Genomic DNA, 15,077 nt, shown 5'->3' with positions numbered 1-15,077 from the left:
TTGGAAGTAGGTACCCACTATTAGAAAATAAAACAGAGATGCTGTGACAGGAGCACATAGCTAAAGTAGGTGAGATCAGAGAAATGGAGACAGGGCACCCAGCCTTGAATTGTAACCAGTTAGGACTCCATGAGTTATACTTGCCAGTCACATTTTCAAATTCTCATGGGTTCTGTCCTCCCAGTTTCATTTCTTCATATTTTAATCTAATCATATTTCTCTTTTTTCCACTAATGTTACTCAAATCTTAGTTTTAACTGGAATTGTTCTGAAAAGACTCTTCCCCCTAAAAGAAAGCTCACTTTTTTTCACTTCCCCCACATCACCCCTCCACCCGCCCAACAAATATCACATAAATTCAATGAAAAAGTGACAGATACAAGTTCTTGCCCCAATTTAAGAGCACCACAAGTTTCTTCATTGACTGCATTAAATATATATATATATATACATTAAATATATGTGGCACGATATGCCTGGGCACCTGCTGCAGACCACCCATAATTATCCACCAATGATAATCAGCATGACTCTGTGTACTATTTCAGGTTATTCCTGTTTTTCTCATCTCTACTATTAACTTTGACAGCCTGAATTTCAGAATATTATCCTTCATCATGCTTAGAATCCCAAACTATTAACTACCAATATTATACCCAGAAAATTCTGCATCACAAGCAATATTTGGGCTTATTAAATTGGTGTGTACCTTTATTATCTTAAGCATATTTTAAGGAAGTGGTTGTTATTCTGACAGACAGGATTTTAGATGGCTTATAGAATCTTCTTACTCTTTTCCACATGTCTTGAGTGAATTGTTTTTAGGGCACAACCTTAGAATTTTTAGAAATTCAGAATGCACAAAAGAAAACTAAAGAATAATGACACCTTAATTAATCTATGTCTTTTTTTTGTTTGTAAGGATTCCACATAAAATGAGAAAGTTTATATCCCAAAAGGGATGCATAGACGTCATATGAGTCCAACAACAAAAATCAGAGTATAACCAGGTCTCAACTGGGCATGAAATAAAAGTAGCTTCAACAATAACCACAAAAAAAATTTTTAAAATCCCAAAAACTTCAATAGCAATTGTTAGATGTTCATGAATCTTCTTAGGGGATCTGAACCATTAATATGACATATCCACAACCTAGTATCCAATTATTAAAAAATAAATAAAATAAATCAAAAGACCTATTGGACACATTCTAAGTATCATCCTGTGTTTTAGGTGCTCTGTCTCTGCTCACATTTTTATCCATCTTTTTCCACCAGCATGGATTTCCTCAGATTCTCTTACACAGTTATATACAAATATTTTATTTTTTACATATATAAAATATATTTTTATTTTTTAAATATATATAAATATATATATACACACACATACTTATATATATATTTTTTAAATTGAGAGTATATATGTATTCTCAACCTCATAATTTCTGCTTATCTATTGTATTAGCTTCTGATTAAAATGCATTTCCCTAACAAAAAGAAAATAGTATATCTTCCAATGAAAGAAAGTGAATCCCATGAGTTTTTACCCTCTGCATGCTAGAAAGAGGTTTAGTATTAAAAAATAAGTTAAGGGAAATAACAGAGTTGTTATTTTTAATGTTTACCTCCCTTAGTTCACCATGTTTTCTGGGGATTCAGAAGAAGTTCATGCATAATGCTTTCTCCTTGAATTTAGGTGAGTTGTGATTTTTGGCCAAGGGTTTATGAACAGTATTTAGATGAAAATAGATGGAAACTAATTCCTACCCTGACCAACCAGCATTTTCTAACTGATTTTCTCATAACTTTACAACTTTATGAGATATATATTCGCTCTTAACTACACGAATATTGTATCAGTCTATGTATGATGTGTTGATGTGTGTACTTACTGTATTTTTAAAGAAATAGTGTAGTGACTTGTGTTGGAGCAGATGATATGATACAGCATGTTGATGTAAACTATTATAAGAATTCTATTGTTTTTAATCCTCTCATTCATATTTTATAAGGCCTAAATAATTTTGAACTTATAGTCTACTTTCTTTTTGCTCATAACTTAAAATATCATTCATGTTTTCTTTCCTTGTTCTTTCCCAGCCATTCTCTATTTCCCATGAACATAGTAACTCCCACGCTCCTATGCTGAAAAGGCAATCTAACTTTACTGAACTGTCTTCTCTGTGCTTTTTTTAACTTTCTCAGAAATCCCATACCATGACCTTAATAATGACTGTTGTTGAAAATTCATTAAAATCCCTGATATTACAACTAAATATATAAATAAAAAGATAGAATTTTCTAGAGGTACCTCTGAAATAGTAGCATGATCTCAACCGGTGTTCACTTTTTCTTTTTTGATTCCATGACAGGAATCAGTTTTAACACATCACTTTTATTATATAGGTATATATATGTATATATATGTGTGTATATGTATGTATGTGACAGTTACATGTGAAGAAAAGGACAGTATCTTAATCATTTCATCAAACTGCTATAGTGCTATATAGTCAGTTGTTCAAAATAAATAAATACAATAATTGATATACTGTATTTTACTCTAAATGAGAAATTTTCATTAGAAGGAGTAGAGGTTAAGGGACAAGTATATGTGAGTTTATTTGATTCAAATTAATTGTATCTGGAATAATTGTTCAGAAGTTTTTGTGATAGTGATTTTCTTTTTGGTTAGAGTAATCAAGTCTCAACTTAAAAAGAGAAGACAACTTGAATTTGCTTTTATTTCTTGGGCTAGTTTATTTTTTTAGAGAAATAGCTATATATTATGTATCTCACTCTTAGATTTTGCATATGGGATGAGCTTCCACATACAGCAACACTTTTTTGAAGATCTAGCCTCATTTCTTGAGATTCATTAGGGGTATTCACTCACATAATTCAGGTACTCAAGATAATTCCGTAATGTGTGCCTTAGGATGGCTATATTTTGAAAAACTTAAAAAAAATCTTAGATATCCATGATGATTTTAAGTATTTAAATATTGTATTTCAGTATAAGTATTTTTAAACATTGGCATATAATTCATTTATTGTATGTGGCTATTATCAATAAAACATTTGTTCTTCAATTCCAGGCTAAACTATCAATTTCTGTCCTGTACTATCATTTTCTCAAACATCAATTTCATTTCCTAAACCCTCATTATGTTTTTTATATCACTATAGAATTTGTACAGCTTATTTCTCTCTTCCACTAAATATTGCAAGCCAGTAATTAATAAAAAGTTATTGACTACTGAACAACAAAAGAACTAGCTAGTAGCTGCTGTTGGAATTAAAGCTTATTGTCCAAAGGGGCTGTGTGGCCATGCTGTCCTGAAAGTGATTAAAGGCAAACCTCACAGAAAAGATTGTGATGAGGTTTCCAGTCTACATAGGAAGCCAGACTCTGGCTCAAATCACATACTGATTTGCTCCAATGAAACTTTACACTTTGATTTCTTTCAGTTGGTGTTTTTTTTTCTAGCAGCAGTTTGTTTTGGACACAATTTTCAGGTTTGTCAATATTTTAGGATTTGGCTAGAATTCCGTGAAACTATTTTCTAAAATACTCTCCTAGCAGTATTACAATATCTGTATACTTTAAAAATGATCCATAAATTAAAAACATTTAAGGTGTATTGGAGCCACCCCTCCTGGTTTAAAAAAAAATGATTCACTAATCTCTTAGATCATAATAAGCAGGATGCAAATCAATTTGTGGACATAAAGGTACCCTTCTTTGTATTATTTTTCTAATTCAGCATAAATTAAAAATTAAGAAAGTTTGATCTCTACTATAAAAGGGACTAGAGCATGAAATTCTTACTCCTGAAATAAAGTACTTTATAAGATTTTGTATTTACATATATAATTATAATTAGTATGTCCCTACAGGAGATTATATTTGTATGTCATTTGTGGGATGATCAATAGGCCTCATCAATTTAAGTTTCCAGTAAATAATAGATTTGAAGGGCAGACATGATCACTACTGTACCATCAGTGCTGGTGTTAGTGAAAAATATGTTTGAATTTGTGTGACTGACATTTGCTTCAGAATAATCTTGTCAAACCATCATGACTCATGAACTCTTTTCTAAAATATAACAGAACTGCCAGAGTTCAAAACAGACACAACTGGTTACCCTGATGACATAAATGGATTAATTATTTATTCTTATTAGAGAGGAAATAATACAAAATATATGGAATTTATTTCCAGAATACTGCAGTGGTTTAAAACTCCAGTCTAGGATTCTGTCTTCTGTCATGAATATGACAGAAAAAAAAATCATATTAAGTGCCCTATAACACCTAACAGTTGTTTTTAGGAGAAAAATTAGACATATTATATACAAATACTGTACAGAGGCATATATAAGTACTATGTATATAAAGATTATCTAATCTTTTTTTTTTCTAAAAGCATTTGTCAGATATCTATGGACTTCCTTTCTTTCCTAGAAACCAGTCTTTTGCATCTATATCACAGAAGGTAAAGGTATAATCATATTCTGAACATCTAATATTTACACCATATATAATATTTTCAAATGAATGTCTCTAGGTCTTATAAAGTGGTTGTTTTATATCAATTAGATGTTAAATCCAACTTTCACAATTTCCCTTTGAGCCTGAGTTGGGAGAATTAATAATTTATTTGGCAAACTGGTCGAGTATATTTTCTAAAGGAATTGCAAGTCCTTTGGAGAAAGAAAATATTTATTCACGAAAATTATCTCCAAGCTTTTGGTCAGATAAATTTCACTTATTTTTATTTTATTTTAATTTCTTAAAGATTCTGAGTTATGTTCTATCTACTTACAATATGGTTCTCTATTGATTTGGAGAAGGATCATAAAATAATGGCTGAATATGTTTGTCATATGATTAATGTTACATTTTTCATAATTGAAAAGCCTTAATGCAGTGATTTTAAAACCAAGATGTAACCCCAGTTCTTAATGTGCTGGTGTTTCCTCATGAGAGCAAATTGTTAAAGTTTAGGAATTTTGTAATCTGGTTGTTAAATACAGCCATTATTAAAAATTTTATTGCATAAATATAGAATTAAAAATTCTAGTTAATATTGATTATGGCAATCATTTTGCAGTGTATATAAAATATTGAATCATTATACTGTATGGATGAAACTAATATAAAGTTATATGTCAACCATACAGCAATTTAAAAATTATATTATAAACAAAGTTCCTAAATATTCAACATTCATCACTGCTTCCTAGTTAATTTTACTGAATTATACTTTTCTGTGTTCTTGAGGTTAGATCTATTGCATGTATATAGCAGAAATATATCATGGGGTAATGCTGTACATCTCTTCCAAAATCCATATTCAGCTCACTTGGTAGTTGAAATTTGGCATGGTTGCACTATTTACATTGTGGAAATGAGCAAATATTATAAAGCTTAATTTATGTTTTATTGATTGTCTGGACGCACGAAAATGATGAAGAACATGTTAATGCAGATCTGTAGCCATAATAATGTGAATAGCACCGAAAATTGAGGATATTTTTCATCTCACTTTTGAAACTATCCAATTTAGCAAAGAATTCACTCATACCATTAATAATTGCAGCTGTGACATAGGTCTTCATTGTTTCATGTTCTTACCCATTAATGCAAATGTTAATATGAAGTAACATTCAGACTGGAAATATCTTATTAATCACTGACTTGAGTGATTTCTTCCTGAATCACTGATAATCATTATTGATAATCATTATTTTTTGTCTCATTTTGTGACATTTTTAGTACCAGAATGATAAAAATTGATGGCAGATTTTGTGAGAAATAGCCAGTCACACTGAAGTTGTAGGAGTAAATTCTTAAAATCAGTGTAAATATTTTTGTTAAAATTTGCTATTTATAAATTTATGTAAAGAAAGGAATATCCAAAATAGTATTGCCCCTCAAGTGATACTGTGACTTTTACTAACATATAAACACACACACATGCACACAAACCCCACACATATGTGCCCCATCTCATCACATATATATTTTCTTTTTTTGGAAATGCCATTGGTAAACATTTACCAGCAAACAGCTGCACAATATCATAGATTAGACACCCATTACTTCTCACTGAAGCATTGAAATAATCTTTCATCTCCCTTTCCAGCTTTCCACTTTATCACTTCTCCTCTCACTTTGTGAGCTTTACAGTCAAGTAATCGCACTTATATATTTTGCCTATATATCCTGTGGTGTTCAATGACTTCATGGTTTTTTTGTTCTTTATATTTCTTTAGGTTAAAATGTTTTTTCTTCCTTTTTTCACTACAAAATTCACCCATCATGATCTGGCTGAGGTGTATCACATACATAGTAGGTGTTACATTATGTATCCCTTCATCTCATATTATATTATTTTTGCTTTAATTTATATAAATTTTGGCTTATTCAGCCAAGTGGGCTGTTATTTGCTTTTGAACATATTTATCCAGGTCTAATATGTGTCAGGCACTGCTTTATGCAGTAGGGTGGGATCAGGAAACAAAAAGGGTAGAAATTTCTTACTTCACAGAGATTAGTGATGATGTATGTAAAACCTATGGCTAATCATGAGCATTTGTCTTACTCAGCTCAGGCTGCTAAACAAAGTGCCATAGACAGGGTGGCTTTGACAGCAGGCATGACTCACAGTTCTGGCCACCTTCTAGCTATATCCTCAATGTGGCAGAAAGAGGTCTCTTTCTCTTCTTACAAGGGTACTAATCCCATCATAAGGCCACTAATCCCATCATAAGGCCTTCAGCCTCATAACCTCATCTAAACCTAGTTACTTCCTAAAAATCAGAGCTGCCAATACATTGAAGGCTGGGTTCCAACATATGAATTTGGAGGGAGGAACACAAGCCTCAGTTCAGCAACATTAAAACTTCAGTTATGATGGTAATGATATGATGATTCAAAACTGAATAATTTATCCCCAAACTTACTTCTTTATGATGGTATGCATTTATGTGCCTTAAGATAAAATTTCTCTGTAGATTCTGCATTTCCTTTCCCTTGCCTGGGGTCCCAAATATTTGTGATCTATTACCTAGGGATAAATTGAATATTACAAAAGAGAAAATTAAATGTGTATTTTATATTTTTAAGGTTACAATCAATGAAATTCTTATGGGTTTATATTCTTAAGAGCTCAGTTTATAGATCTAATGTTAATATTTTATTAAAAAAATAAAGAATGGTTTGGATAATCTTGGAATTATAAATAACCAACTTAGAAACTGCATATTGGAAATATATATTGCCATATCAGATAATTGAAGTCCAAAAATGAATTCAATAGTTTGTTCTAAGACATGACAGAGTGGTGATCACTATTATTTCCTTTGATTAGCATTCAAGGAAACTCTAATTTAGATGAAAACCAAAAATGTTCTATTTCTATCCAACAGCATGTTTCTGAAGGCTTTTGATCTTAAAGATAAATTCTTAATTCCTTTTATATAACATTTAATATGTTTCCATTTACAACAAACCAGATATGATCTTTGTTTAAGGGTATTTAATAGAAATGAGATGATCAGTATTTCAAATATAACTATAGCTACATTTCTGTTAATAAGTCATGAATTCATTATTAAATAATGTGTGTGTGTTTGTGTGTATTTACTTCATTTCCTTCACATATACTTACAAGGAACTTTCATCACATTCTAGAAAAAAAAATAAAGATAAATGACATTTTGAAAGCCTATTTCGGTGGAGTTCCACATCTCTTGCTTCATCCCAGAACAGACTATATATAAAATCATAATTTAGTAATGAGCTTTATTAAAGAGGATGAATGGTTCTCATTAATGATGTGATCACAATTGTTTTGCTTCAGTGAGTCTAGCCAGAGTTCATATGAATTGACATAAATTATGTTATAATGCAGAAAATTTAATTTAGCATGAGACAAAGAGTAAAACAAAATGCAGTATCCAATTCAAGAAAAAAAAAATTTAAATGAGTTACTAGGTCTTGGGATTTAAAATCATTAGTTACATACAAAACAGTAATAGAAATATTTACAATGTTTTTTGATAGAAAAAACCGTGATTTTGAAAAATAATCCAAAATATCCAATTTTAAATCTGGAAGATTTATCAGAACTATTCACCACACACACACACACACACACACGCACACACACAAACATGTATATAAGCTTATGCATATGCTCTGGAGGATATTTAAATATTGAATTAAAAAATTTTTTTTTAAATCTATGTTCTCAAAACACTGATAATTTAAAATAAGTTCATTTTTCAGAGTAAGCATTATTGAACAAGTGGAATAAGAAAAAGAAGACCAGCTTTGTATAAAGATCTATCAGAAAGTTTCAATACGAAATTCTTATTTTACTAATGGGGATAAAGCAATGTTTGTTCCTCAGTCACTGTCAATGGATGGATTTTGGCTTTTTTAACATCAATATTTTTTGTGTTATTCTTAGGATCACTATGTGTCATTATCAGTATCAACTTCTAACCACATGATATCCACATTACTCATATTTGGGATTGTACAATAAATATAAACCTAAATATTAATCATTTCACCATTAATGTTCTTCTTGAGTTTTCATGACTGAATAAAAAGGATGGTTTGTCTATTCTATGCTATTAACATTTGTAAATCTAATTTTGATAAAGTTAGGCAATACATAGGGGTCAAAAACTAGTTGAACTGCAAAAGTTTCTGTTGTTTAATTGCTGCTTAGCGGGGAAGAACATTTGAAGCCTTGGCTTATAAGAGCTCTCCTATTTATAAAAAATGTTCTTTGGGCTCTTATAAATTATACGTGTCCTTGCAATTTGATGTTGATTTGTCTTTTCCTAGTGCTTTGAATTTAAGCAATTAGCATCTAAACATGAATCCAAATGTGTCACATCAAGTGAATTTTAAAAATACCTCATGAAACTGTGTAGCACAGAGAAGGCAAATAGTGAATCTGTGGCATCTTACTACACTGAGGAACAGTGACTGCATTGGGGTATGGGTGGGGACTTGATAATATGGGTAAATGTAGTAACCACATTGTTTTTTCATGTGAAACCTTCATAAGAGTGTATATATCAGTAATACTTTAATTAAAAAAATACCTCATGGTTAGAATAGGAAAATTATAAATTTTCAGAATTTGGAAGAATTTTAGTAAATATCTAGAAAACCTATTTTCTATACCCAATGGAAAGGTGTGGAAAGTAGCAGTTAGCAGTGTAGGATACAGTCAGGCTTGCAAGATAGGAATCTTGACTCTATACCAACTATATGAACTTTGATCAAGTAACTTAATTTCTCTAAACCTCAATTTCCTTAGTAACCATCTCACAGAGTTTTTATAAGGGCTGTATAAGGTGAAAAAAAGGGAGCCATGGCTGATAAATCTACAGTTCCAGGGTCTATGCAGTATAGGTAGTAACCCTTCAAAGCCAAGAATATCTTACTAAGGGCATTTCAGAGATAAGATCCCTTTCTCTAACAATAGTTTGGAAACGATTCTCTAACAATAGTTTGGAAACAATATTTCAAACAATGGAATAGGGAAAGAGGTTTGAGATGGATAATCAGTACATTTAAATGGATGACCAATTGACAATGAGATTATACTAGGTATAATCAGAAAACCTGAGTTGATGTCCCACTGGACATTTGTAAATTGTGTGACCTTGGATGAGAAAGTCCTCTTACCCTCTCTCAACTCTAATTTCCTAAACAGTGAAAGGACATACTAGTAACAGCTATGATTACCTCATAATTTTTGGTGTTTATTAAAAATATTTTACCAATATTTAAAAATTTTTTAAGGTGTAATAGACATAGAGCATCATATTAGTTTCAGGTGTACAGCAGCATACTGATTTGATCTTAACAGTTCTCATCTCAAGAAAAAAACTGTAGTTATGTGTAACAATAGGTGGTAATTAGAGCTGTTTTGGTGATCCTTTTGCAACAAATCTCCAGTTTTTACAAATTTATTACTAGAGTAAATGCAGACTTCAGAAAATAAACAGTTTGGACTTGGTCTCTTTAAGATAGTAACTGTATATATAATTTGTCATTTTTAGAGTTTGACATTAAGGCTTCTCTTTTAGTATTAAAATTCAAACATTTGCTTGAGGTCTTTCCTTGTTAAATCCTTTAACCTTTTTGTGACTTTGTTCCTATTTCCAGTTATAAATAAAGTCGAATATGAGCTTTCTATTTAGAAATAAATAACACTTCAGTTTGCTTTAAAATTTGGCATATTTTCAATTATTTAATACATGCAGCTTTATCAATTATTTTTTTAAGAATGCCTCGTAGTTAAGAATGTTCCTTATTGTAGGTAACTCTGTAATTCAAAACTTGACCAAAATTATTTATTAAATGTACATAGTTACCTGGGGAAAAATCCTATCTAAAACCCTATTTTAGTCAACTCTATTTTATTATATATGGTTCAAGATGAAAAGATGAGATCAGCCTTCCTTTCCCACATTTACCTTTTGGGGTCATTATTCTGCTACTCAAAAGGATATCATATATTATCCAGTTCTGCCAGTTCTTTCTCTAGCCTCTGCAATCATCTTTGGGGACCCCCTGTCAATCTTTCTGATTTATAATAATTTTGGAACCACTCACAAAGTCTTTCTCACCTTAATTTCTGCCAATTTGTGGAGTGACTCCAGTATTCATAGGATGACCCACACAATATTAAATCTCTCAGTTCCATGTCTGACATGATTAGTGTATGCTGGCACTTCCAATCACAAATAATTCTAACTTTCTTTAAACTTCAAGTGATAGTACCATAGTCTGGATTTTCGAACATGGCTTTACTCCACCAACATGCATTATGTACCAGTGTATACCAGCAGAGAGAGTTCACAAGCAACTCTTATTATTCAGAAATAAATATTATGCTCTGTTTCCTTATGCTGATGCCAGATGAGGTAGAACCAGAGAAAATATTAGTTGAATTTCAGGATTTCATCTTTGTCTGAAGAATGGAAATGGAGGACAAGGAATAGTTGTAGATTCGGTGTGAAATATTCTCTTTTCTATAGCCTTCATGAAAAAAATGTGGCTTTACCTAGATCTATAATCTGTTGTATGGATCAGTGTCATTCCTGAAGAACTGTTCTGCCTTATGTATTATATAAGTATTTATTAAGTTTCTCTTATTTTCCAGGCCATGTTCGAGTTACAGGTTAAAGAAAAAAGATCTTTACTCTAAAGGAACATTCATAGAGGTCGGGTTAGGGAAAACACAAACAAACCAATAATGAAGAAGGCCACTTTACAGAGATTAAAAAATAAAACAGGGGTATTTGACACAGAGTGAAAGGCGGCACATTTTGAATAGGGTGATCAAGGGAAAAAACTGTTAGAAATAAGGACTTTTGAGAAGAGATTAATGATTAAAAATCTATACATTTGAGGATTTGGGGATAGAATTCTACACAGAGGAAAATTCAAGCCAATACCTTCAGGCAAAATTAAATTTCAGTTATATGAGAAACAAAGATATAGTTCCTGTGGCTGGAGTTTGGCAAATCATGAATAGTCAAATGAAGGTTTATATCCAGGCAGGAGTAACAGTGGCTCAGTTCAGAGTAACGGAGAATTCAATGAGAGGAGTTCAGGGAAGCTACAAAGACTGCACAGCTTCAGCTGGATGGTGGGGCCACTGAGTCAGTTGTAAAAACTAGGGAAAGAGGTTTGAGGTGGATAATCAGATGTTGAATTCCTAACTGCCAGTACCTCAGGATATGATTATTGGGAGATAGGGCCTTTAAAGAGGAAATTAAAGTAAAAGGAAGCTGTTACAGATGGGTCCTAGTCCAGTGTGACTGGAGTCTTTATATCAGAGAAAGAAACAGCAGGCATGCCCAAAATAAAGGCTACATGAGGACACAGTAAGAAGGCAGCTCACTGCATGCCATGGAGGGAGGCCTGGGAGAAACCAACCCTGCTAGCACCTTGGTCTTGGACTTCCATCTTCTAGAACTGGGGTGAAATAAATTTCTGTTGTTTGTCCAGAAATTTGTTTAAATTTTCTGTTAATCTAGTCTCTGGCATTTTGTTATGGTAGCCCTCAGAAACTAATACACACAGTTCACATTTGAGATTTACAGCAGACAGCCAGTGAAGTTTCTGAGTAAACTACTGGAGTGAGTAGATGCTCGAATTAGAAATTCAAACTTTAAAGATATTAGCATTTCAATAAATAGTTACAATTATCTAGAAAATGTCTATTAATCTTAGTATGGTTCCTGTAGCTAAGCAGGCAAATTATATTACTCAGATTGCAGCTAAATTAAGAAATAATCTATGAAAAGGTTATTGGTTCTGTTATTGTTTCTACAATGCCATTGTAGGGCACTATCAACATTATTCTATAATTTCAGAATTGATACAAAATGATATAGTCTAGTTTTAGAACATGGCTCTAATAATACATGGGTGGACGGCTGCCAGTTATCAAGGATCAGTCTAGAAATGCTGTTTATAAAGGATAGGTAAAATAGGACACAAGATAATTTAGATATTTCTTTCTGGGAAAATGATAGCCAAAACTGGTTTTCCACTTCTGAATCAGGCAGAGGTCTTGATGCAACACTAGAAAAGAGTATCTTGAGTGGGTTTCTCAGATACCCTGTTTAGTCTTCAGAACACTAAGCAAAGGAGATTGAAAGCATGCTTGGCAAAGTTGAATGGCAAAGCGAAAATCTTCAAGCCTGCACAGACAGCACTGAAAATATATTACTGTGGTCTAAGAACTTTCAAATAAGCCAGTGCCCCCCATGCTTTGGGATAAAACTAGTTTATTTGGGTAAGAATGAGAACTGTTTATCTGACTGGGAAGATGTTATTATTTCCAAATAAGAGAGTAGGATATTTGTTACATATCTTTTTTAATGTCTGAGGGGGAGACAGTTTCCTAATTTGCTGAGGACATGATTAGAGTTTGGTTTCCTTCACCCATTTTCTTCACTCTGTAGGAAATTACCTGGTTGAAATTTTTTTTTTTTGAGAGGGCATCTCATATTTATTGATCAAATGGTTGTTAAAAACAATAAAATTCAGTATAGGGGGGTCAATGCTCAATGTACAATCATTAATCTATCTCAAGTCTAATTCTCGTCAGTCTCCAATCTTCTGAAGCATAACGAACAAGTTCTTACATGGTGAACAAATTCTTACATAGTGAATAAATTCTTACATGGTGAACAGTACAAGGGCATTCATCACAGAAACTTTCGGTTTTGATCACACATTATGACCTATAAACAATCAGGTCAAATATGAATATTCGTTTGATTTTTGTACTTGATTTATATGTTGATCCCACATTTCTCCCTTTATTATTATTATTATTTTTATTTTTAATAAAATGCTGAAGTGGTAGGTAGATGCAAGATAAAGGTAGAAAACATAGTTTAGTGCTGTAAGAAGGCAAATGTAGATGATCAGATGATCAGGTGTGTGCCTATGGACTAAGTATTAATCCAGGCTAGACAAGGGCAGCAAAACATCCATGGATGCAGAAGATTTCTCTCAAAGCAGGAGGGTGTGAGGTTCTGAACCTCACCTCTGTTGATCCCCAAATTCTCACCTGATGGCCCCCCTGCGACTGTGCCTGTCTTAGGTTGTTCCTCCCTTAAGGAATCTTACCCATCTCTGGCTAACCAGTCATCTTCCGGGGCCATACAGGGAAATGTAAAGTTGGTAAGTGAGAGAGAAGCCATATTGTTTGAAAAGGTTAGCTTTTTACTTCTTTGCAGATTTATGCCCTGTGGCTTCTATGCCCAGCACTTGCCTCGAGGTATCTTTACCACCTGGAGGAATTATGATACTTGGTAAATTCGATATGAGGCACGAATTCTATTTAAGGGTTGTAATTAGGAAGAAAGAAGAAAAGCTATAGATATAGCATATGGAAGGAAACATGGGAGGATTGATTATTTCTTTGACATATCTTCTTGTAGAGTACCTTAAGTATGTATAGGTTTTAAACTACTAACTAATTTGCACACACATATTAACATAATAGGAATACGGTGACATAAACAAAGCAAATCTATAATTACCATCCATCTCCAGTGAAGCCAAGAAAACCATTTAGGCACCCTAGGCATTTGTGAAAATTTGTCTATGATATGATGGATATTGTCCAACTGTACTTGAACAGTCTGAGAGAAATCAGACAGATTAAAGTAGCCCATTTCTGGGATCTGTTCACATCCCATATGTTCTTTTAACCGTAGATAGTCTATAGTCATAAGATTTTGGAGTGCTACAACTTGCACCCCTCCCAACTCCTGGTTGAGTTCCAACAGTACAGATCCAGTCAAATTCGTTGTCTCACTGTATGCACATGCCAGCCTAGACATCTCCCTCCTCATTCCTATGGCAAGTCCAGGAGACAGTGGGCTGGATGCAGCCACAACCGCAGCATCGTCCGGATACCTGTGGAGGCTTTTTGATGATCATCCCCCGGCACAAGTCCTCCAGAGAGTGCTGATGCCGGAAGCTCCTCCCCATATCGTATCCTAGTTCATTTTCTGGGTATCCAAGCTAGGCCTTGATCTTCTGCATAGAAACAAACAGACCCTTTGCCCACACTTTGACATGCCCTCTATATCTCTGTGCAGAACTCATTGGAGGTCAGCACACAGTAACTGCTTTTTTTTTTTTTTTTTTTTATTAAGAGAAAGGAATATTATCAGAAAAGAGTACCTCCATAGCTGATCATCTGACACCCTTTAAGTGATCAACATTAAGGATATTTAAAGCATGCGTTGATCTTTGATTTACCAATAGTTTTATCCTATCAAGGAGTAATCCCCCTTTTCTTTCTTTCTTTCTTTTTTTTTTTTTTAATTTTTAATCTACACTTACATGAAGAATACTATGTTTACTATGCTCTCCCCTATATCAGGTCCCCCCTAAAAACCACATTACGGTTACTGTCCATCAGCTTAGCAAAATGTTGTAGAGTCACTACTTATCCTCTCTGTGTTGTGCAGCCCACCCTCCCCTTGCTCCCTCCCCCC

Source organism: Manis javanica, chromosome 5, assembly GCF_040802235.1.
Source record: "Manis javanica isolate MJ-LG chromosome 5, MJ_LKY, whole genome shotgun sequence".
In the NCBI taxonomy this organism is placed as follows: Eukaryota; Metazoa; Chordata; class Mammalia; order Pholidota; family Manidae; genus Manis; species Manis javanica.
The sequence above is the reverse complement of the archived record's forward strand: the minus strand, read 5'-3'. Positions refer to the sequence as shown.